The sequence below is a fragment of the Boleophthalmus pectinirostris genome, unplaced genomic scaffold, assembly GCF_026225935.1.
Source record: "Boleophthalmus pectinirostris isolate CB_2022bp ecotype Guang Dong unplaced genomic scaffold, ASM2622593v1 HiC_scaffold_14, whole genome shotgun sequence".
Classification (NCBI taxonomy): Eukaryota; Metazoa; Chordata; class Actinopteri; order Gobiiformes; family Gobiidae; genus Boleophthalmus; species Boleophthalmus pectinirostris.
The window spans coordinates 30,211,214-30,234,590 of NW_026571047.1; the positions used below are offsets into that span (position 1 = coordinate 30,211,214).

Here is a 23,377-nt window from a genome sequence, read left to right on the forward strand (position 1 = left end):
CTGAGGAGCCAGAACCAACCTCCTGCTGGTGCCCAGAGTCAGGGACCTAAACAGGGGAGTCAGGTTTCAGGTTCATGCAGCTAAAACTGGAACAGTTCTGAACCATGTGAGACTGACTCTTCTGTGACGCTGTTTAAATCCAGGCTCAAAACATTTCTTTTAACGTGCATGAACTGAAAGGTTTTCATTCCGCACTCTCTCTCGAATTTATGTCTCTTTTTTTAATTTTATCTTCATGATTATTTATTGTTTGATTTGTTTTTATATTGATTTTAATGTATTTTTATTCTGTAAAGCACTTTGCATATACTTTTGTAGATTGTTGCTATACAAATAAACTTGCCTTGCCTTTCCTTACGGTACGATATTTATTGCAATATTTTGGAGAGGCTTGATATACTTGGCCCAGTCAAGCAGAAGTAAAAACAAGGCCATAATTCAAGTTAATGCATCTGATATAAAAATGTATGAACAGAATACATATTACTCTAGTTGAAATGTTGACCTTTTTTTGTACTTTTTGGTTCTAAGTCCATACGTTTTAAACAGACCATGTATGAACAGGAACAAAAATTATTTCCCAAATTTCAAAGACCTGAAATCATGTAAATAAATGGATGTATTTGATCATATCTTGTGTTATTCCATCTTTGAATCTGCCCTTGTTTCCCTCCTTACCACTTGACTGGACCCAATTGTAGATGGGACAATTTTTTGCTTTTAAAATCCCCTGACAAGAATTTGGTGTAAGTTATTTCCGTCATAATCTCAAGAATTAAAGTAAAAAACATATTTCTTCACGTTGAAATGAATCATGGGATATGTAGTTCCTGATGTTTATAAGCTGTTGCTACAATAAAATCATGTATTTAAGCAAAGGAACTTGTGATTTGATATATTGTGACAGTCCACGATATTACTGAGACTTTTGACGATACTATATCAGGATATTTTGGTTATTGTTACATCCCTGTCAATTGTGTAAATGTGTAATAAAACTCAAACCTCAATCGCTCTTAGGAGACAATATGAAAATATTGGTGCACCAGCCAAAATGCAAGATGCTTTTTTTCATTTATTAAAGACAAAGGTTGCATCATTAAAGGTTCTGTATTACACAAAATTGACTCTTGTGAGGTTTAAAGGTTGTATAGAGGATTTTCCAAGGAACGAGAAATCCAGCGACTGTTTGTCCTTTTTCAAATGTGCGCATGTGTGAACCCCCCCCCCCACAGCTCCTACGTAGAAACGCCTCCTCTTCCTCATCCTTCGCCAGAAACCGGTGCTGCACATGACTTGTAAACAACTAACTACAGTGTTGGTTAGGCAAGACGGAGAAGTGAGGAGCGGGGGGGGGGTGCGCGATATTTCGTGCGCGGACGAGAAGTGAGAAGAGGGCGGAGAGGAGCAGAGGAGAGAGGAGAGGGAGCGTGCGTGGAGATTTCCGTGAGGAGGCAGGGGAGCGGAACAGCGCAGGACAGAGAGGGGGCAATTCCATGCGAATGAACTAGCTACTACTACACACGCAGCAGCAAGCGGACTCTTCTTTGCTTGAAAATTAAGTTTTCAGACATAGGATATCGCATTCGTGTCCTGAAAACGTTTGTCTAGCTCTTGGAAATAAAGTACGTTTTCATAATAAGCAGAAGTTTCCTGTCCAGGAGTAATTTGTGGACCAGTGCGTCAGTCTTTAGACCCCTGCGTCTGCTTCAGTTGCGCCATCGCTGGAATGATCTTCAAGAATCACCTTAGTTTGGTTTCGCTGCTTTTTCCCCTTGTCTTCTTCTTTCAGCGACCTCAAAAACGGACTTTGTTTTGGGGCGAACTGCTCCTGGATTCTTGTCGCCATTGCAACAAACTTTGTGCGAACTGCGAGGAAGATATAGGTCAAAAAAAGCCGCTAAGAAACTGTTTGCCGTTGGTGGAGTAACAGCGTCTGTGCGTCTTGCGTCTGTGGACTGCGTGACAGTCGTACGTAAACCACGTACCGGCGGCGCAGGCAAAGTCAGTTTACACTAGAAACGTAGGGAGTTTGATTGACAGCCTGTCAGCTACAGATAACGAGGCAGTGTCGTTATCTATTGGCAAATGTTTAGCCCCACCACGTCCAGAGTTGATGAATTTTTATTCTCTTTTTTTTGGTCATCATAATACAAGGCTACTGCACCTCTATAATCTATCATTGACAATTTGAAACAAAAAAACAAAAAAAAAATCCTCCATACAACCTTTAAGTCATGACAGAATGCTTTTACTCTCAAAAAAGACCTGGAGTTTTGTTTCATTCACAGATGTTTGAGTAACTCTTTATTTTAGTCTGTCCTTCATCTAAAAGCTCAAAACTGTTACACCTTGTGATGTCAAAAGCGTTTTCAAGTTAACAGCTCCTTTTACATTCGTTTGTAAAATTGGAATTCCAGGCTGAACGATCCAAAGACTCTAATGAAGGAGTATGGAGTTTAAAACAGTGACAAAATGTAAAACTTTTCCATGAATTTTTCATGACCTTAAGCAAATTTCCTGCTTTAGGACTAAAATATGAACGTTAACCTTTCCACCACTTTATGGTTTGGTAATTAGTTTTTTACATTCAAAATACTGTCAGTGTGTTTATTGACGTCTTTTTTAAAAAAAGGCGCAGACGTTTGGAAATAAGTTATTTTTAGGCTTATGATTCACAGGAACGAGCAGTTGCATGAAAGAGATACTTAAAATTCCATGACTTTTACAAACTTTCATTGAATTTACAGCCTAAATATACAGGATTTGTTGTTTAACAAGAAATGAATGCAGCAAAACACAACTCAGGTCTGTTGTGCGAGGAAACAACATAATAACGAGACGTAAATGGCGAGTATAGGTCTTTCTAACGCGATGCTTAGAGCAGAGTCAAAGTTCACCTGTATCTGGAGCGAAAGGAGATTGTTCTCTATACATCAGAATAATGAGACATGCAGCAAATCAAAGCTATTGATCGACACAAACGAGCGAACAGTGCAGACAAGCCGCAAGTCAATCGGACAGACTACCACAGCTACGTGGACCGAAGATATAGGAATACACGTAGAGACAGGCCGTAATCCAAGTGTCAAATATTTTATTTGACGTTATTTTTATTGATATTCCTTGAGATTTGCTCCAAGGAGACAGCAGACGGCAAAACCCATAAAGTTAATTAAGGGGGGGATTAGCAGAATTGACTTTTTGATTATACCATGGGCAATTATCGAGGGTTTTAGATGTCATTCACGCATGTTTGAGTATCTACATCTCTCTGGCCTACAAACTTCTTACGTTTAAGACTATCAAGTACTATAATTATAACTGATATAATTGAGTTATATAGAGTGTTATATTATGTGTTGATCTAGTTGTGTTTGAAGTGCTCTGAAGGGACTGACTTAGCGCTGTTCTGTTTGTAATGGCATATCAAAAGGTAATTTAAAAAACTTAAGGAATGTTTTATTTCATGGTGATGTCGATAAAATTCAGGTGGATGTTTCATTGCCACGTTTACATTATGTTTTAATTCCAATTAAAATATTAAAATATTCTGAGTTACATGGAAATAATAATCCAATCGAGTTACATGAAGACAAGTTAAATCCCTTTTTTAATTCGCACGTCAGTGGGAGGGTTTCTTGACAGAGACACGAACGTATTACATCGACGAAGAACGCACTTCGTGCACGCTTTCTGTTAGCCGTTTGTCGTTACGCCACGAACACACGATCCGAACTTTTCCCGCGTTTTCCGATGAAAGACAACAGGCTGAGATTCTCTCGTCACGCTTACGTTTCGGCTGAGGGGAGAAGGGAAGAGGGACAAATTATCGACAGCTGCGTGCCTCAGCCACTCCCCATCCCACACAAATCCAGAGACGTGGATGAAAGTCTGAAGCAGGACTGGTGGAGCCGGATCGTCTGATCGCGCAGAAGAGTGACCCAACGAATGCGCGAACAATGGAGTTATCTTTATGAAGAATAAACGTTTACATGATGAGAAGAAATTCATTCCTTTAAATTGGAATAAACACCACTTATTCGGAATTAGTTAATTCTAATAATCATTTTGATAGTAGTAGTAATATTATAGTAGTAATTGTAGTAAATTAGTAGTAGTTTGTAGTAGTAGTAGTGTATTGTGTAGTAGTTGTAGTAATTGTATAGTAGTATAGTAGTAGTTTAGTAGTATTGTAGTAGTAATTGTAAATTGTTCAGTAGTAATTGTAGTAGTTTGTTTAGTAGTAGTATAGTAGTAGTTAGTAGTGTAGTAGTAGTAGTAGTAGTAGTAGTATAGTATGTAGTAGTAGTAGTAGTAGTATGTAGTTGTATAGTAGTAGTAGAGTAGTAGTGTATAGTAGTAATTGTAGTGAGTAGTAGTTGTGTAGTGAATTGAGTAGTAGTCTGTAGTAGTAGTTGAGTAGTAGTAGTTTGTAGTAGTAAATTGTAGTAGTAGTTGATAGCCAGTTCAGGATAAGTCCCAAGATGTATTAATCTATTGTAGTATACGACTTGTCAGTCAAGAATCTTAAAAGTACTCACTACTCGTAGTCAGCTCTTCTCTCTCTTCGTCGTAGCAGCTACCTGTGTGGAGTATCGAGTGGCGTCAGTTAGTGCTAGTTGTCTCTCGTGTGAGTAGGCTCGTACTGTGGTACGGCCTCATCAAGTAGTACTGTCGTGTATGTAGTAGACTCAGTGAGCGAGGCGTTCTTACACTCGTAGTAGTAGTAGTAGCTGTAAGTCTCTATATACTGTCCATAGTTACATTAGTAGTAGATTAACGTATCCTGTGTAGTAGTAGTATTGTAGTAGTAGTCCAATGATCTTATATGTCGTCGTAAGTAGTATAATATAATATATATAGCTCGATAACTCACCTCCTGTTAGTATTTCGGTAGCAATATTGTAGTCCGGATGTGTCTGTTGTAGTAGTAGTTGTAGTGTAGTTAGCTAGTTGTCTCAAGTGGTTACGGTAACCGTGTCAGCTAGCGTGTGTGTGAGTTGTAGTTGTAGTAGCTGATAGTAGTAGTAGTAGTTAGTAGTCTAGTAGCTGACTATAATATATATAACCCTATACTCTGTAGTAGTATTGTATAGTCCATGATCGTGTGGTGAATGATTAGACAATGTGATGTTCATTTCATTCGTATCAGCGTCTCTACGGTTTGTCAGTCTCGCAGGGTAGTATTAGTGTAGTGAGTGGTAGTTAGTGAGTTAGTGGTTAGTGTAGTGAGATGGCTATGTATAGCTCTTCAGCGTAGATGTCTCACTACGCGTCCTTTAGTAAGTAGTTTCTCCTCTTCCTCCTCCGCTACATCGCTCGCCTTTGTTTTTGTGATATTTCTGACTACTACGTAAATTAAGCTCAACTATCGAGTCACTACTAACTTAAACTAACATACTAGGCAACTTCTAGATATCAGTGCTCTGTATCTAGCTCTACCAGACTATCTATTATCATTGGATACAACTTCACGTACTAAATACTCTCACTACCTCTCTCAAGACTTTGCTGCTCGCTAATGTGTGCTATAACCTGCTAAGATTAGTGGTACCTCTCAACTACAATACTACTACAACTACTACTACAACTACTACTACTACGCTACTACACACTACAACTACTACTACTACTACTACTACTACTACTACTACTACTACTACTACTACTACTACTACTACTACTACAACTACTACTACTACAACTACTACTAACTACTACTACAACTACTACTACTACTACGCTACTACAACTACTACTACTACTACTACTACTACTACTACTACTACTACAACTACTACTACTACTACTACTACTACTACTACTACACTACTACTACTACTACTACTACTACTACTACTACTACTACTAATTATACTACTACTACTACTACTACTACTACTACTACTACTACTACTACTACTACTACTACTACTACTACTACTACTACTACTACTACTACTACTACTACTACTACTACTACTACTACTACTACTACTACTACTACTACTACTACTACTACTACTACTACAACTACTACAACTACTACTACTACTACTACTACTACTACTACACTACTACTACACTACTACTACTACTACTACTACTACTACAACTACTACTACAACTACTACTACTACTACTACTACTACTACTACTACTACTACTACTACTACTACTAACTACTACTACTACTACTACTACTACTACACTACTACTACTACACTACTACTACTACACTACTACTACAACTACACTACTACTACTACTACTACACTACTACTACTACTACTACTACTACTACTACTACTACAACTACTACTACTACTACACTACTACTACTACTACTACTACTACTACTACTACTACTACTACTACTACTACTACTACTACTACTACTACTACTACTACTACTACTACAACTACTACTACTACTACTACTACTACTACTACTACTACTACTACTACTACTACTACTACTACTACTACTACTACTACTACTACTACTACTACTACTACTACTACTACTACTACTTACTACTACTACAACTACTACTACTTACTACTACTACACTACAACTACTACTACTACAACTACTACTACTACTACTACAACTACTACTACTACACTACTACTACTACTACTACTACTACTACACTACTACTACTACTACTACTACTACTACTACTACTACTACTACTACTACTACAATTACTACTACTACAATTACTACTACTACAAAATGATTATTTAGAATTAAACTTAATTCCAAAGTAAGTGGGTGGTTTATTCCAATTTTAAAGCCGAATGAATTTCTTCCTCGATCATGTAAACGTTTATTCTTCATAAAGATAACTCCAGTTGTTCGGCGCATGATTGTTGAGTCACTCTTCTGACGCGATCCAGACGATCCGGCTCCACCAGTCCTGGCTTCAGACTTTCGTCCACGTCTCCTTGGATTTGTGAGTGGGATGCGGGAGTGGGCTGAGGCAGAGCAGCTGTCGACTAATTTGTCTTCTTCCTCCCTTCTCCGACACTCTTCCCTTCTCCTCCTCAGCCGACAGACGTAAAGCGTGACGAGAGAATTCTCCAGCCGCTGTTGTGCTTTTCATCGGAACAACCGCGGGAAAAAGTTCGGATCGTGTTTGTGTCGGTGGCGTAACGACAAACCGAGCTGACAGAAAAGCCGGTAGCAGCTGAAGTGCGTGTTTCTTCCGGTCGATGTAAATACGTTCGTGTCTCTGTCCAATCAGAACCCTTCCCCACCTGCAGACGTGGAGCGGAATTAAATAAAGGTGATTTAACGTGTCTTCCATGTAAACCTCGATTCGTAATTATTATTTTCCATGTAAACTCGAAAGGAGAATATTTTAATTCAGAACATTTAATTCGGAATTTAAAAACATCATGTAAACGTGGCAAATGAAACATCCCACAGCTGAATGATTATCGAACATCACCACGAAATATTAAACATTTCCTTAAAGTCTTTTTAAATTACCTTTCTGATATGCCATTATGAACCAGAACCAGCGCTAAGTCACTCCCCCTTCAGAGCACTTTCACAACACAACTAGATTCAACACATAATATAACACTCTATATAACATCAATTTATATCAGTTTATCAAATTATAGTGAAGCGTTGAATAGTCTAAACGTAAGAAGGGTTTGTAGGGCCCAGGAGAGATCGCTAGATTACTCAAACATGCGTGAATGACATCTAAAACCTCTCGATGGAGATTGCAACATGGTATAAAGTTCAGAAAAAGTCAATTCTGCTTAATCCCCCCTCTTTAATTAACCTTTTTGATGGGGTTTTGCCGTCTGCTCGTCTCCTTGGAGCAAATTCTCAAGTGAAATATCAATAAAATATAACGTCAAATCAAAAATATGTTGACACTTTGTTGATTACGGCTCTGTCTCTTACGTGTATTTCCCTATAATTCTTGCGTGGTCCGACGTAGCTGTGGTAGTGGCTGGTTCCGATTGACTTTGCGGCTTGTCTGCACGTGTTCGCTCGTTTGTGTGTCGATCAATAGCTTTGATTTTGCTGCATGTCTCATTATTCTGATGTATAGATGAACCAATCTCCTTTCGCTCCAGATACAGGTGAACTTTAGACTCTAGATGCTCTCAAGCATCGGTTAGAACGCTAAACATGAAATGACCTATACTTCGCCATTTTACGATCTACGTTATTATGTTGTTTCCTCGTCACAAACAGACCTGGAGTTGTGTTTTGCTTCATTCATTTCTTGTTTAACACACAAATCCTGTATATTTAGGCTGTAAATTCAATGAAAGTTTTGTAAAAGTCATGGAATTTTAAGTATCTCTTTCATGCAACTGCTGCGTTCTGTTAATCATAATAGCCTAAAGATAACTTATTTCCAAACGTCTGCACCTTTTGTTTAAAAAAAAAACGTCAATAAACGCACTGACAGTATTTTGAATGTAAAAAAACTATAATACCAAACCATAAAGTGAGTCGAAAGGGTTAACATTTCATATTTAGTCCTAAAAGTCATGGAAAATTTGCTTAAGGTCATGAAAAAATTCATGGAAAAGTTTTTACATTTTGTCACTGTTTTAAACTCCATACTCCTTCATTAGAGTCATTTGGATCGTTTCAGCCTGGGAATTTCCAATATTTACTAAACGAATGGTAAAAGGAGCTGTTAACTTGAAAACGCTTCATGACATCACAAGGTGTAACAGTTTTTGAGCTTTAGAGAGATGTAGACAGACTAATAATAAAGAGTTACTCAAACATCTGTGAATGAATCAAAACTCCAGGTCTGTTTTTGAGGAGGTAAAAGCATTCTGTCATGACTTAAAGGTTGTATGGAGGATTTTTTTTGTTTTTTTTTTTTGTTTCAAATTGTCAATGATAGATTATAGAGATGCAGTAGCCTTGTAATTATGATGACCAAAAAAGAGAATAAAAATTCATCAACTCTGGACGTGGTGGGGCTAAACATTTGCCAATAGATAACGACACTGCCTCGTTATCTGTGAGCTGACAGACTGTCAATCAATCTCCCTACGTTTCTAGTGTAACTGACTTGCCTGCGCCGCCGGTACGTGGTTTACGTACGACTGTCACGCAGTCCACAGACGCAAGACGCACAGACGCTGTTTACTCCACCAACGCAACAGTTCTTAGCGGCTTTTTTTGACCTATATCTTCCTCGCAGTTCGCACAAAGTTTGTTGCAATGGCGACAAGAATCTACGAGCAGTTCGCCGCAAAACAAAGTCAGTTTTTGAGGTCGCTGAAAGAAGAAGACAAGGGGAAAAGCAGCGAAACCAAACTAAGGTGATTCTTGAAGATTCATTCCAGCGATGGCGCGACTGAAGCAGACGAAGGGTCTAAAGACTGAAGCACTGGTCCACAAATTACTCCTGGACAGGAAACTTCTGCTTATTATGAAAACGTACTTTATTTCCAAGAGCTAGACAAACGTTTTTCAGGACACGAATGCGATATCCTATGTCTGAAAACTTAATTTTCAAGGCAAAGAAAGAGTCCGCTTGCTGCTGCGTGTTGTAGTAGTAGCTAGTTCATTCGCACTGGAATCTCCGCCCCCTCTCTGCCCGTTCCGCTCTTCCCCCTGCTCCTCACGGAATCTCCACGCACCGCTCCCCTCTCTCTCTCTCTCCTCCTCCGTTCTTCTCCTGCTTCTCACTTCTTGTCCGCACACGAAATATCCGCGCACCCCCTCCCCCGCTCCTCACTTCTCCGTCTTGCCTAACCAACACTGTAGTTAGTTGTTTACAAGTCATGTGCAGCACCGGTTTCTGGCGGAAGGATGAGGCGGAAGGAGGCGTTTCTACGTAGGGGGGGGGGGGGTGGTTTCACGCATGCAACATTTGAAAAAGGACAAACAGTCGCTGGATTCTCATTCCTTGGAAATCCTCTATACAACCTTTAAACCTCACAAGAGTCAATTTTGTGTAATACAGAACCTTTAATGATGCAACCTTTGTCTTTAATAAATGAAAAAAAGCATCTTGCATCTTGGCTGGTACACCAATATTTTCATATTGTCTCCTAAGAGCGATTGAGGTTTGAGTTTTATTTACACATTTACCAAATTGACAGGGATGTAACAATAACCAAAATATCCTGATATGTATCGTCAAAAGTTCAGTAATATCGTGGACTGTCACAATATATCAAATCACAAGTTCCTTTGCTTAAATACATGATTTTATTGTAGCAACAGCTTATAAACATCAGGAACTACATATCCCATGATTCATTTCAGCGCAGACAACATGAAGAAATATGTTTTTTACTTTAATTCTTGAGATTATGACGGAAATAACTCACACCAAATTCTTGTCAGGGGATTTTAAAAGCAAAAAATTGTCCCATCTACAATTGGGTCCAGTCAAGTGGTAACGGAGGGAAACAGGGCAGATTCAAAGATGGAATAACACAAGATATGATCAAATACATCCATTTATTTTACATGATTTGCAGGTCTTTGAAATTTGGGAAATAATTTTGTTCCATGTTTCATACATGGTCTGTTTAAAACGTATGGAACTTTAGAACCAAAAATAGTACAGAAAAAAGGTCAACAGTTTCATAAACTAGAGTACATATGTATCTGTTCAATACATTTTTATATCAGATGCATTAACTTGAATTTATGGCCTTGCTGTTTACTTCTGCTTGACTGGGCCCAATTATATCAGCCTCTCCAAAATATTGCAATAAATATCATACCGTAAGGAAAGGCAAGGCAAGTTTATTTGTATTAGCACAATTCGTACACAAAGTAATTCAAAGTGCTTTACAGAATAAGAATACATTAAAATCATAATAAAACAAATCAAAACATAAATAATCATGAAGATTAAAATTAAAAAAGAAGAGACATAAATTGGAGAGAAGAGTGCGGAATGAAAACCTTTCAGTTTCTGCACAGTTAAACAGAAATGTTTTGAGCCTGGATTTAAACAGCGTCACAGAAGAGTCGTCTCACATGTTCAGACTGTTCCAGGTTTTAGCTGCATGAACTGAAACTCTGACTCCCCTTGTTTAGTCCTGACTCTGGGCACCAGCAGGAGGTTGGTCCCTGAGCTCCTCAGAGTGTGAGATGGTTCATATGACACTAACATGTCAAGATGGACTTTGGTGCTCGGCCATTGGAGACACTTGTACAGCAGAGCTGCTTTAAAGTCTATTCTCTGAGACCGTGAGATTTGGATATCGTTACATCCCTACAAATTGACTCTTGTAGCTTTAAGTCATGTTATAATATTGTTTCCTTATCAAAAACAGACCTGGAGTTGTGTTTTGTTTCATTCACACATGTTTGAGTAACTCTTTATTATTAGTCTGTCTACATCTCCAAAGCTCAAAATGCTCTGTTCCACCTTGTGATGTCATGAAGCGGTAGTTTTAAATTAACAGCTCCTTTTTACCTTTAGTTTAGTCGAGATTTGCAATTCCAGGACAGAAATTATCCAAATGATTCTAGTGAACGAGTGTGGGGTTTAAAAACAGAGATAAGAACTCGGCCTAAATCTGCAGGGTTTGTGTGTTAAACATGTATGAATGAAACAAAACCCTTCTCCACGTCTGTTTGTGACGAGAAATTATAACATAGATCAGAAAATAGTGTAATACGGGCCATTTAGGTACGTTACGAAACAGCCGGTAGTGTTTTGCCTTAAATGCACTCTGCTATTCACTTCCCAATGTGATTTTATTTGACTGAAGTATAATACCCCATCTACCTCCCACGGCTTAAATAACGTTGTTTTAAATCCAATTAGTTTAAGTAGCATGGCCTCTGTGTGACTTCCTTTTACTAACAATGTAAAAAATTTGAATATTGTGCGAAGAAATAAAAAAAATACACTTGTAAAACGGAGAAGAAACTAGTCAAGATCTATGACGTTTCTTTGTGCTGTTGACGTTTTAAATAGAGGCTTGTTTGAGCTTTCTACCGTGTTTATAATGTTGTTCCCTCATCAAAAACACGTCTGGAGAGGTTTTAGACGTCATCCATGCACAATCCGTGTATCATTCGTTCATTTGTTTTTCAATATAAAACCAAAAATAAGAAAATGAAAAAACAACAGTTTTCTTCGTTATTTGTCTCCAAAACCAAAATGAAAAAAACGGATAACGATTTGTTTTTTCAGTTTTCGATTTTGTGTTTAAATGAAGAATGGAAAAAACGGATAACGGCCGTTTCCCGTTTACGTGACTTCCGTGACTGCGATGCCGGACTTTTGCACCGCATACGGACTGAACCGGGACTGATCCAGGTCCGAGACCAGAGCAGGACTGAGACCGGGACCAGACCGGGACCAGACCGGACCAGACCGGGGACCGGGACCCGAGGGGGACTCCGAGCTTTGACTCCGAGCCTCCACGGGGTCCGAGCCTCAGCTTCGAGCTCCGGCCCTGCCGTGGCTCTGAGCCTCCGGTCTGGTCCCGGTCTGGTCCTGGTCTTGTCTCGGTCTCGGTCTCAGGCCCTCTCTGGTCCCGGTCTGGTCCCAGTCTCAGTAGCGCTCTGGTCCCGGTCTCGTCCCGGTGGTCCATTTGAACCAAAAGCTCTTAGTTCGATTCATTTTCATTGGTGGTGAATGCGTCAGTCGGAGGCTTGCACCAGCCGCGGTTCTTGAGCGCGGACGGACCAGAGCAGTTCTGTCCTCTGTCCCCGAAGTCACGTAAACGGGAAACGGCCGTTATCCGTTTTTTTCCATTCTTCATTTAAACACAAAATCGAAAACTGAAAAAAACGAATCGTTATCCGTTTTTTCATTTTGGTTTTGGAGACAAATAACGAAGAAAACTGTTGTTTTTTCGTTTTCTTATTTTTGGTTTTATATTGAAAAACGAATGAACGAATGATACACGGATTCATGCACGTTTGAGTCATTTTCCTGGGCTCTATTCAAACCCGTCTTACGTTTAGCTGTAAGATTATGTACAAAGCCCACAATCCTACGTCACCTTCGCTTCCACATGACAATTCTACATAAATATACAAAAACATGACACAAAACTGTAAACTACAACTTCACAAACCTGATGCGATGTGCGGTAGTTTCATTAGCGGGTGGAGCGTCCGTCAAATGCTTTTCTTCGTGGAGATGTTATTACTTTATCTGGAATATATTTGGAACATTTTGGTAATTAGGGATGTACAAAAATATTGAAATATCGGTATATGGTATCGTTTAATGTGATGATACAGTATCGATATCAGGGACTGCTGTATCGATATATGTTTTTTGGTATATTTTATTAAATTATTTTGTTACAGAGCTACAGTTTTGTTGTTTGTTTAGTGGAAGGAAACTCATTTAAGCAACACATTTGACATTTTCACTGTTTTAATGATTAAAATGTTTGTGTTTCATATGAACTTTGCACAAGAAGTGGTTTAACAAAGACATTTAGTATCACAGATATTATTCAGCCATGTTTAAAAATTGAATCGTATCGAACCGAAAGTGCACTGTATCGAGAGAAGTATCGTATCGTCCCCTATTTATCGAGGTATGTATCATATCGGCATCTTCTTAATGATACCCAGCCCTAGTGGTAATTAACATTTCTATCTTCATGGACCAAACCAGACCAAATTACAAGTCAGATCTGTGGAGAGGCGACCCCGCTCACAGTCAGAATGCCTGTTTTTGTCTGTATTTTTGAGCTGTAAAACTATAAAATATGATATTCTAAGGCACGGCTGTTAAATGTCACTCCGTGGAACATTCAAGTCAGAAGTAATAACATTTCCATAGATACAAGCAGGTGACAAAACCTAATTGCAATAGAGCTGGGTATCATTAAGAAGTTGCTGATACGATACATACCTCAATAAAAAGGCCACGATACGGTACATATCTCGATACAGTGAACTTCTGGTTCAGTACCATATATTTCAAATCGATTCGATACAGTTCAATTTTTTTTAAGTGGCTAAATCATGGCTGTGACTCTAAAAGTCTTTGTTAACTCTTTCCCCCATGAAGACGACATTTGACGACCCCCTGACCCTTAATGACGACTTTTGACACCTCCACCGTATCACTAAAGACGAGATTTGACGACCTTTAGAAAATGGCTCGGTTTTTCACATTTAAACAGAGACTGTGATCGGTGGGGCCACTACAACCCACACTAGACTGACCAATAGGATTCAAGGATATGTTTTCGCCGATTTTTTCCGAAGTTAATCGAAATAGTGACGACGGTAGCTTCCGGAAAAAACACAACACGAAACACGTGCAATGGAAAGATCGCGGCACTGCGGCGCACAGTTTTAGAAATAATGAGGAGCGGACGTATTTTATGGATAAGTTTAGAGAAAGTGACTTTTATAGATTTCAAAGTGATGATGTTGAAGTTGATTATAAAGTGGAAAACAGAGACAGCCGACAGACTTTCGGGGAGAAGGTGAGATGCTGCTGATGCGTCTGTGTGGAGTCCAGCGATGTCCGAGCAAACCATCTGAGCTTTATACTCGATTATGAACCAAAATGCCTGAAATCTGGATGTTGCCAGGCCAGTCCTTTAAAATATTTCAGTCTTTTTTCCAAGATGTGATGTATAACAGAATCGCTACAGAAACAAACGCTTATGCGGAGCTCTGCACACGAGAAAATAGCCAAGATGACAAATACTGGACTCACACTGACGGGGAAGAGTTTTTATTATATTATTATATTATAATAAGCTAATTAGTTAATAAGCTAAATGAGTTGAATAAATAAATAAGTGAATAAGCTAAATGAGTTGAATAAGTTAAATGGAAAAAAATGAATTGGGTGCACACAGGTGTACAACAGGTAAAAACAGATGTACACTTGGCTTATACTGTATCTGGTGATATGAAATCTGTTTAAATACTTTGACAAAGTATATTTTTTATTTTTTTATGAATATAGTACTCAGAACATGCAGATATCAGATGCTGAATGTAGTTTTTTGTTTTCGAGTTTGCACCTGACCAGGTAAACTCTCATTTTCAGTGAGCTGTTACACACCTATAAATGAGTTGAATCACATTTAAACATCCATAAATGAAAAGTTCAGAGTCTAAGGTTTCCAGAGATACAAATATGTCTGTGTTACAATTAAGTTCATGAGTGTAAAAATCATTTATAATCACTCGTGGAAGTCTGTTTTCTTTTATGCAGTTATGCTCTATGGGTGTAGCCCTAGTAACATATGTATGGGTTGTTCCTAGTAGACGTCCAGGGGGGAAAGAGTTAAAACCACTTCTTGTTCAAAGTTAACATAAAACACAAACATTTTAATCATCAAAACAATGAAAATATCAAATGTGTCGCATAAACAAGTTTCCTTCCACTAAACAAGCAACAAAACTGTAGCTATAACGAATGATTTTGTAAAACATACCAAAAAAATACTTTCGGCAATATATCGATACAGCAGTCCCTCATATCGATACTGTACATTAAACAATACAATATATATAGATATTTTTGCACACCCCTGGTCATCGCTCTGATTAGAATGTTCCTAAACAGCTTACATTTGATAGTTTTATAGCTCAAAAATACAGAGAAAAACAGACATTCTTACTGTGAGCGGGGTCGTCTGCTCACAATATATCAATACTGTACCATCACAATAAATTATCCGATATATCGATATTTCAAGATTTTTGCACACCCCTAATGCCAAGACATCTACAGCTAAATTTTCAACTCTTTTTTTTTTTTCTTCTTTTTCTTTTTTTTTCACAAAACTGAAAAAATCGGAATGAACCATATAGACCAAATATAGTGAGCTAAATAATATAAGTCACAAACTCTCTGAAACGCCTGCAAAGGTGAGAAACTTGCTAAAAACACTGGCTAACCTTGCCCCAGGCCCATAGTTTAAGTTGGGAGCAGTTTGTCTGTTGGCCCTAAGGGGAAGAAATAATAATAATGTTTGAAAAGCTGCTGTTTTGGATTTGGTTTTGGACATTTCTGGCAAAACGAATAAAATTATATCACTGTGCTCTTAGTGTTTCCCATTGGTTTACACTGAGATTATAGTTGCCCGTGAATGATTTTATTTAAAGATGCACTGTGTAACTTTTCAGTTGGGGGGTACATCACCTGCTTGTTTCTATGGATATGTCAATGTTCCACAGTGTGAGATTAAACAACTATACTTTATATTTCTTCAATTACAGGTGGTTTTATAGCTCAAAAATACCAAGAAAAACAGGAATTCTGACTGTGAGCGGGGTCGCCTCTCCACAGATCTGACCTGTAACTTGGTCTGGTTTGGTCTCCATGAAGATAGAAAGCAGACCTGGGCATTGTCCAGCTCCAGGGTCACATACGGTCCTTTGGTTGACTCTTATCGGCCCGTTTAAGATAATCTGGAATTACAAAATAAACAAAATAAACATGTTTTATCATTTTACCTCCTGCAAGGACTAAAGCTGCATTGTTTTTATTTTAAAGGTGCTTTTCTAAATGACGTTTTTTGTAAGGCAGCCTCACTTTGTTTTTTGTTTTATTTGATTATTTTGATTCAATATTTTACCAGGTAAAATTAGAACACCTTCTGGCCAAAAGGTAGAATAAAACAGAAACACAAACAGAATACTTTTTCACTGCTTCGTCATAACATAAACTCTGAGATTAGGTTAGGTTGCTTTATTTGTACTCGTAAGTAAATTTGTTGTGCAGATTTGAGAGGCAGGTCCCACATTTCACATTTCATCCATCTACATTATGTACAATAAACACGTATAAAAGCACAATTACAAAATAAAGTCTAAATAAAATGTCACAGTTACAATGCTCTAATGCTGAATGGCTTTGTTCCATAAATAATTCATCAAATTCATCCATCAAGCTTGGCTAAGATCACAATAAATGTTTAATATATAAAAAACACACATGATTTTTTTCCAAGACAACGTTCTGAAATTGATAGATAAATAGATTACAATTTATTCATAAGTGCAATAGCAGCTGGAACGAAGCTCCTTTTAAAACAATTTGTTCTAGATCTTGGGACTAAAAGCCTCTGACCAAAGGGAAGTCTTATGAATCTTGACAGCTCATCAAAACAATGATATTTACTGCTTTTTATAAAGAAATACAATGAATATAATGCAGAATTGAGTTAAAGGTTGTATAGAGGATTTTTTTTAAGGGAAGAGAAATACAGCGACAGTCCTTGTGCACATTCAGAATTACTGTTGAAGTTTCCTGTCTAGAAGTAATTCAGCGACCGACGCGTCAGTTTTTAGACCCTTCGTCTTCTTCGGTTGCGCCATCGCTGGACGAGATCTCCAAGAATCACCTCAGTTTGGCTTTGCTCCTTTTCCTCTTCTCTTCTTCTTTCAGCGACCTCAAAAACGGACTTTCTTTTGCGGTGGTCGTGGATTCTCATCCGCCGTCGCGACAAACTTTGTGCGAACTGCGAGGAAGCAACAGTTCGAAAAAGCCTCTAAGAACCGCTGCATAAACCACGTAATCCCCGCGCTCCGACGAGTCAGTTACACTAGGGAGTTTGATTGACAACCTAACAGCCAATAAAAAATGAGGGAGCCTCCTTTTCTATTGGCTGATGTTTATCTGGCCTCAACACGTCCACAGTTGATAGATTTTTATTTTTATTTTTTTTGGTCATCATAATTACAAAGCTGCTGCGTCTCTGTAATGGTATTTTAATCTTTCACTGACAGTTTGAAACAAAAAAAAATCCTCCATACAACCTTTAAGCATTTTGGTCCAGCTCCCTACAATATCGGATTAGTGTGGAAAAAATATTGCCCAGAATGTTTAATGCCAGATTGCGAAACATTCCAGAAAAAAGAAATAAGATGCAAATGGAGAAAAGGATTTGACGGACCATCCACGAGAAAAGTTACACAATGCACCTTTAATAACCACTGAGGGATTACACAGATAAAAGACCACATTGGAATATTAAAGAAAGTACAATGATTTAATGTTGGAAATCACATTCTATTGTCTAAAGAATGAGTTTTTATTATCATCGTGGTATCTGTATCAAGTCTCCTCCTTCGTATCTAAGGTCACGTTTACACTGAAACTAATCACCGTATTTGGAAACGATCTGCGTCCAGACACGTCGTTTCTGTGTCCGCAATCAAAGCCTTTCCTATCCACACAGCTTTGAGCATATTTGTTTACGTTTTACAGAAACAAAACTTAAATCCACATGGCTCATTTGCATAAACTAAGCACTGAAAAAAAAACGCTCGCTCCTTGTGCGCTGATGCAGTTCAGCTTCTGTCAGACTAAAGGACACGGCTCAGAGGATTAGAGTGGTGTTCTGGTAACCGTGTCTGAAGTTGCAGCAGCCGATTTCGAGCCAAAGAAATCAAGGAACAGTCTTTTCTTGGACCGTGTACTTGCAAGTAGTTCTAGCTCCGCTGTTTCCCGTTTGTCTGTGGTTTGTTTAAACTGTTTTCCACAATAGCGTCACACGATCGATGTCACAAACCCAGGGAATCAGGAAGGCGCATGTCACAGTGACGTGGTCCAATAAGGACGCCACTAGAGCTCCTACGTCAGCGTACCAGCGTTTTCAGGCGTCCACACAGTGCCCGATCAGATCCATACTCGTGGGAGCTGGAGACACCAGATCGTTTTTGTCTCTGGAGCCGTTTTCCATCGGATTAGTGTGAACGAACACTGCATCCACAACGAAAACAAAATGACTCAAATATGTACTTGTGTGGTTGGAGCCAAACTGAGTCTGAAATTAAACACTATTAAGACCAGAACTTAAATGGCTTTTTGGATACACTTTTTGATGTAATTATTTGGCGCAATCAATCAAATTTAAGCAGGTGGAAGCGGACCGCCTCATGACGCAGGTGAGCGCAGTGTGGAATACGGACGGACACATCCTCGGAGACACGACTTAAAGGTTGTATAGAGGATTTTCCAAGGAACGAGAAATCCAGCGACTGTTTGTCCTTTTTCAAATGTTGCGCATGCGTGAAACCCCCCCCTCCCCCACAGCTCCTACGTAGAAACGCCTTCTCCCTCCTCCTCCTTTATGCCAGAAACAGGTTTGTTTACAGCCGGTGCTGCACATGACTTGTAAACAACTAACTACAGTGTTGGTTAGGCAAGACGGAGAAGTGAGGAGCGGGGGGAGCGGGGGGGTGTGCGGACATTTCGTTCGCGGACGAGAAGTGCGGAGCAGGGAGAGAGAGGGAGCAGGAGAGGAGGGGGAGCGGTGCGCGGAGATTCCGTGCCCGGAGAAGTGAGGAGCAGGGGGAAGAGCGGAACGGGCAGCGGGGACAGGAGCAGGAAAGGGGTGCAGAGAAGGTTGCGCGGAGATTCAGTGCGAATGAACTAGCTACAACACGCAGCAGCAAGCGGACTCTTTCTTTGCCTTGAAAATTACGTTTTCAGACATAGGATATCGCTTTCGTGTCCTGAAAAACGTTTGACTAGCTCTTGGAAATAAAGTACGTTTTCATAATAAGCAGAAGTTTCCTGTCCAGGAGTAATTTGTGGACCAGTGCGTCAGTCTTTAGACCCTGCGTCTGCTTCAGTTGCGCCATCGCTGGAATGAATCTTCAAGAATCACCTTAGTTTGGCTTCGCTGCTTTTCCCCTTGTCTTCTTCTTTCAGCGACCTCAAAAACGGACTTTCTTTTGCGGCGAACTGCTCCTGGATTCTTGTCGCCATTGCAACAAACTTTGTGCGAACTGCGAGGAAGATATAGGTCAAAAAAAGCCGCTAAGAACTGTTGCGTTGGTGGAGTAAACAGCGTCTGTGCGGCTTGCGTCTGTGGACTGCGTGACAGTCGTACGTAAACCACGTACCGGCGGCGCGCAGGCAAGTCAGTTACGCTAGAAACGTAGGGAGTTTGATTGACAGCCTGTCAGCTCACAGATAACGAGGCAGTGTCGTTATCTATTGGCAAATGTTTAGCCCCACCACGTCCAGAGTTGATGAATTTTTATTCTCTTTTTTTTGGTCATCATAATTACAAGGCTACTGCATCTCTATAATGTTATCATTGACAACTTGAAACAAAAAAACAAAAACAAAAAATCCTCCATACAACCTTTAAACGTTTCATATGTAGGCGACTGAAGGCGAGGGTGCAATTTGTCCACGTTTTGTAGTGGTTCTGTGGAGTGGAGTGCGAAATGTTGTCTTCTTCCTAGGGTGGGCGCGACAGAAAATAATTGAGAAGCACTGATATAGTTTATGGTCTTTTAGATAAATAACTTATTATCATCAATAGTATCGGTATCAAGTATGTTTCTGAATGTCTGAGTTTAAAATTCAACACTATTAAGACCAGAACTTAAATACACTTAATTATTTGGCGCAATCAACCAATTTCAATTGTAATCAGAATAAATGTGATCAATTTCACATCTTCAGTTTGAAGTGTTTACCAGGCCTGCCTCATTCATAATTCACCACAGCCGGATTTTGGTAATTCAAAGATAAACAGCCCAGAGAAACCGGCTCTTTTATGCCAGTGTGAGAGGAGTGCCCTGATTTTACCTTTTTTTACCCAAATCCATCCAAATTAAAAAGACTGAATCTGTGTTTTTGGAGTTTACAAGTTCAAAGATGTCCAAAAAGTTGTTTGAAATGAACCCAAAATGGATTTCTATTTGGGACGAATTATTTTGGGAAAATATCTGATCTAGATTTGTGATTTAGATTAGATATTTTCCTTGTGGAGGGTCCGTCAGATGTTTTTCTCCATGGAGATGTTGTTTCTTTGTCTGTTCGAAAATTTGAATCGATTGTGATTCATATTCCAGACAGTCCTGTTCTTTATGATATGACAGATGATTGTGCTTTTGTATTGTATTTCCAATTTGGTTGAATCTTCCCTCACTGATTTATCTCCCTCTCTCTCCATCTCCCTCATCTCTTTCTCCTTCTCTCTCTCTTTATCTCTCTTGTCTCTTTTCTTTCCCTTTTATTGTCTCTCTCCCCTCTATCTCTGTCTCTATCTCTCTCCTCCTTTCTCTCTTCCCCCTCTTTCTCCCCGTGTCTCTGTGTGTCTGTCTCTCTCTCGTCCTTCCCTCGTCGTTACTCTCTCTCCGTCTCCCCCTCTTTCTGTCTCTCACCCTCTCTCCCTCTCTGTCTGTGTCTGTCTCTCCTTCCCTCCTCTCTTTCTCTCCCCTGTCTCTTTCTCTGTTTCTTTTGATCTCTCTCTGTCTCTTGTCTTTCTCTCTTTCTTTCCTCATTGTTACTCTCCCTCTCCCACTCACCCTCTTTTCTTCTCTCACCCTCTCTCCCTCTCCGTGTCTGTCTCTCTCTTCTTTCCCTCCCCTTCTCTCTTCCATTCTTTGTCTCTCCCTGTTTCTCTCTGTCTGTGTCTTTCTCTCTTCCTTCCCTCAATGTCTCCATCTCTCTCCCTCTCTCTGTCTGTTTCTTCTTTCCCTCATCTCTTTCTCCCTTACCCTCTCTCTTTCGCTCTCATCCTCTCTCCCTCTCTGTTTGTGTGTATGTCTGCCTTTCTCCTCTTTCCCTCATCTCTTTCTCCCTCTCTCTCTATTTTTCTCTCCCTATCCACTCTCTCTCTCTCTCTCTGTCTGTCTCCTCCCCTCATTGTCTCCATCTCTCTTCCTGTCTCTGTCTCTCTCTCCTTTCCCTCATCATCATCTCTCTCTCTCTCTCTCTCCCTCTCAATTGTCTCTGTGCCTGTCTCCCTCTCTTTCCCTCCCCCTCTCTGCCTCTCTCTTTCGCTGTCTCTCTCCTTTCCCTCATCATCTCTCTCTTGCGCTCTCTCCTAACTCCCTCTCATCCTCTCCTCCTTTTTGTCTCTGTGTCTGTCTCTCTCTTCTTTCCCTCATCATCTCCATCTCTCTACCTCTCTCTCTTGCTCTTCCTTCCCTCATTGTCATCTCTCTCTCTCCCTCTTTCTCCCTCTTTCCCTCTTTCTCTCTCACCCTCTCTTCCTCTCTGTCTCTGTATCTGTCTGTCTCTTCTTTTCTCGTCTTGCTTTCTTTCTTTCCCTCCCTCTCTTTCTCCCTTCCTCCCTCTCTTTTTTCCCCCTCCATCTCTCCCTCTCTCTTCATTTCCCCCTCTCTATGTCTCTGTATCTGTCTGTCTCTCTCTTGTTTTCCTCATCTCTGTCCCCCTCTCTCTCTCCCTCTCTTTCTCCTTCTCTTTCCCTCCCCCTCTCTCTCGCTCTCTGTCTCTCTCTTCCTTCCCTCATCATCTCCGTCTCTCTACCCCTCTCTCTTGCTCTTCTTTCGCTTATCGTCATCTCTTTCTCTCCCCCTTTCCCTCTTTTTCTCTCACCCTCTCTGCCTCTCTCTTTCGCTGTCTCTCTCCTTTCCCTCATCATCTCTCTCTCTTGCGCTCTCTCCTAACTCCCTCTCATCCTCTCCTCCTTTTTGTCTCTGTGTCTGTCTCTCTCTTCTTTCCCTCATCATCTCCGTCTCTCTACCTCTCTCTGTTGCTCTTCCTTCCCTTATTGTCATCTCTCTCTCTCCCTCTTTCTCCCTCTTTCCCTCTTTCTCTCTCACCCTCTCTTCCTCTCTGCCTCTGTATCTGTCTCTTCTTTTCTCGTCTTACTTTCTTTCTTTCCCTCCCTCCCTCCTCTTTCTCCCCTTCCTCCCTCTCTTTTTTTCCCCCTCCATCTCTCTCTCTCGCTTCATTTCCCCCTCTCTCTGTCTCTGTATCTGTCTCTCTCTTGTTTTCCTCATCTCTGTCCCCCCCTCTCTCTCCTCTCTTTTCTCCTTCTCTTTCCCTCCCCCTCTCTCTCGCTCTCTGTCTCTCTCTCGCTCTCTGTCTCTCTCTTCCTTCCCTCATCATCTCCGTCTCTCCACCTCTCTCTCTTGCTCTTCTTTCGCTTATCGTCATCTCTTTCTCTCCCTCTTTCCCTCTTTCTCTCTCACCCTCTCTCCCTCTCTGTGTCTCTGCATCTGTCTGTCTCTCTCTTCTTTCCCTCATCATCTCCATCTCTCTACCTCTCTCTCTTGCTCTTCCTTCCCTCATTATCTTCTCTCTCTCTCCCTCTTTCTCCCTCTTTCCCTCTTTCTCTCTCTCTCTCTCTATGTCTCTGTATCTGTCTGTCTCTCTCTTGTTTTCCTCGTCTCTGTCTCCTTCTCTCCCTCCCCCTCTCTCTCCCTCTCTGTGTCTCTGCATCTGTCTGTCTCTCTCTTTCCCTCATCATCTCCATCTCTCTACATCTCTCTCCGTCTCTCTTCCTTCCCTCATCATCTCCGTCTCTCCACCCCTCTCTCTTGCTCTTCTTTCGCTCATCGTCATCTCTTTCTCTCCCTCTTTTTCTCTCACCCTCTCTCCCTCTCTGTGTCTCTGTATCTGTCTGTCTCTTTCTTCTTTTCTCATCTCCCTCTCTCTCTTTCTTCCCCTCTCTCTATGTCTCTGT

At 40.2% G+C, this 23,377-nt stretch overlaps 1 protein-coding gene across 1 annotated transcript in view; it reads left to right on the forward strand.

The window, feature by feature from the left end:
- Positions 1-23,377, forward strand: part of polr3a (polymerase (RNA) III (DNA directed) polypeptide A) — a 224,469-nt gene that overhangs the window by 136,216 nt on the left and 64,876 nt on the right. The gene's annotated exons all lie outside the window — the stretch shown is intronic.